The sequence below is a fragment of the Nicotiana tomentosiformis genome, chromosome 3 (genome assembly GCF_000390325.3).
Source record: "Nicotiana tomentosiformis chromosome 3, ASM39032v3, whole genome shotgun sequence".
In the NCBI taxonomy this organism is placed as follows: domain Eukaryota; kingdom Viridiplantae; phylum Streptophyta; class Magnoliopsida; order Solanales; family Solanaceae; genus Nicotiana; species Nicotiana tomentosiformis.
This window is the reverse complement of record NC_090814.1, coordinates 108,245,298-108,247,903: the sequence shown is the minus strand read 5'-3', so window position 1 is coordinate 108,247,903 and position 2,606 is coordinate 108,245,298.

Sequence of the window (2,606 nt, the reverse complement as noted above, 5' to 3'; positions counted from 1 at the left end):
GTATTCTTCAATTGAATTGACCGACTAATTTATCTAGCTTATTGGTTGACAGGGTTAATATTGCTCATAAGAATCTGTCGAGTTCTTACTCGCCTATTCAAGCTAACCTAACGCCTATATGTCTATGGAGTTAGAATCAACAAGAACGCATTTATAATTCCTGTAAATCAACCAAGCAAGGCAATTAGGTATATGTCTATCCTAACCACGAATCCGTTCCCCGATGCCCGAGTTCAAGAACTTGCCCTACTCAATCCTATATGCAATATAGAATTCCCACTTTCGAGTTCAATTCTAGATTCGTAGATAATATTCAATTGGTGATCAAGCAATTAAATAATTAAGTGCAAGATTGAATAAATAAACTAATATGATAAATCAAGAAGTCAAAATCAATATCCGAATAACAATATTCATGAAAGAACCACAACCCTAGAACGTGAAGTTTAGCTCCACATAGACATGGTAGCCAAACAACAAATCATATAAAGAAACATAAAAATTACTAAGTTTGGTGGGAGAAAGATGAAACTTGATGAATTCCGGCCTCCACAGCTTTGTCGTGGCTTTTCCCCCTTCCCAATATGTTAGATAACCTAAAAGAGGCGTTTTTAGCTTATATATTGCGTACAAAAGTCGTGGGCCAAAGCTCTCCCATTCCTAGTCCAATTCGGCTTCAGGGATTGATGCTAAGGTGGATGCGACGCATCCACCTTGTCCTCCATTTCAATTTTTGCCTGCGAAGGCGGATGCGACGCATCCACCTTGTCCTCTATTTCTCAGCTTCGCATGCGATGGTGGACGCGACGCATCCAGCTTCACTTCTACTTCCCAGTTTCGCACGCGATGGCGGACGCGATGGCACAACTTCACTGCTAAGGTTGCATGCAGGATGATGTTTTCCTAGGTTGGATGCGACGCATCCAACCCTTCTTCCTCTAGCTAAACCACCTTTTCTTCATATTTTGCACTCCGAACACCTTAAATCGTCACACATAACTTAATTAGTCATCAAACCAATAATTACACCATGTTGGGTGTTTTAAAGATTAAATAACATCAAAAAGTGGTTAAAGCATGGGTAAAGTAACATTAACACATATCGAAATATGCCAAACATCAACATCATATACAGGGAGCCAGGCGAATAGCTGTGCAGAACAATATGTTTCTGCAGATCATCATACTCAAGTCCTTATGGAGGAGGAGATGATGATCTTTTTTTATACTAACTTTGTGTTCTTTTTTGCAGGGATCTTTACTGTATCTGTGTCCTGCTATCTGCTATAAATTCAAAGGGTGGTATTAGGAGTTGATGCTCATTCCCTTGAAGGAGTATTAATAGTAGGCATAAGCATGGAAACATGTAAAATTCTTCCCAGAAAGTTAATCGACAGGGGATTTTGGCAGTCGAATATGGGAACAATGGGTGCATTGTGTTGCAAAACACCAATACACCTTATTAGTTCTACATCCTAAGAATGGTTCCAATCAATGGTTACCACAGATTACTACTGGAGATCACACGTCTAAATATGGGATATGCAAGAGAAAGCTGCCCAGAAACTTGATCGATTTACTACATGACTTGGGCTTTTGGAACTCAAAATTGGGAGAATTGGATGCATCGTGGAACATCACCCCAATGAATATCAGTTCCTCTACATCCCAAGAATGGTGCCAACCATTGACATCAACAGATGGCTGCTGGAGATCACATGACTACCTGCTCAAACAGTGTATGCACACACATGCTCGAAAATGCTGGAACTTAGTCTCATTGAGAAGCAAGTATAGCTGTCCAAGAAACTGTGAGAATGCAGTTGCATTACTGGATACTAGGAATCATGACAATCAAATAATACTAAGGGATAGGATTGGCAGAGGTAAGGATAGTCACGATATGTTTTTGGAAAGACAGGGGCGTTCCAAGACAGTAGGCTTTGCAATAGAAGTTGCTACAGATTATGTGGATGATCGTAGGAATTACACACTTGAGGAAGATGTAGATGCAGGTTTGAAAATCAATTTGAAAGATTCATTACTGGTTTCATTAAGTTCACATTTGATACAGCAAAGGGAAGATAATCAAAATTGCAACAAAAGAAGGCTACATATGGGCTTTAATTGTGAAGATTTAGCATGTCTAGTTTTTATAAAACAGTTTCACTACTTTATTAGCCTACTTTTTGTGATATCAGTGTTGAGCACATTGCCCAACATTGATAATAGGAATTATGTATTCGTCAAAGTATATTTCTTTCATCTTGTAAGACCTCCTGACACTTTGTTTTATTTTGAGTTTTTATATATATATATATATATATATATATATATATATATCAAAGTGTCAGGAGGTCTTACAAGATGAAAGAAATATACTTTGACGAATACATAATTCCTATTATCAATATTGGGCAATGTGCTCAACACTGATATCACAAAAAATAGGCTAAATATATAAACTAGCCCTAGGCACCTTGCCTAGTGGATTTGCTAAAAAAATATACGAACATTGTATCAATCACTACACACTGCACCAAACACGATTGTATACCCTTACTGAATTCTTACCATGCACCGCGTAACTCATTTGCCCAAGGCAA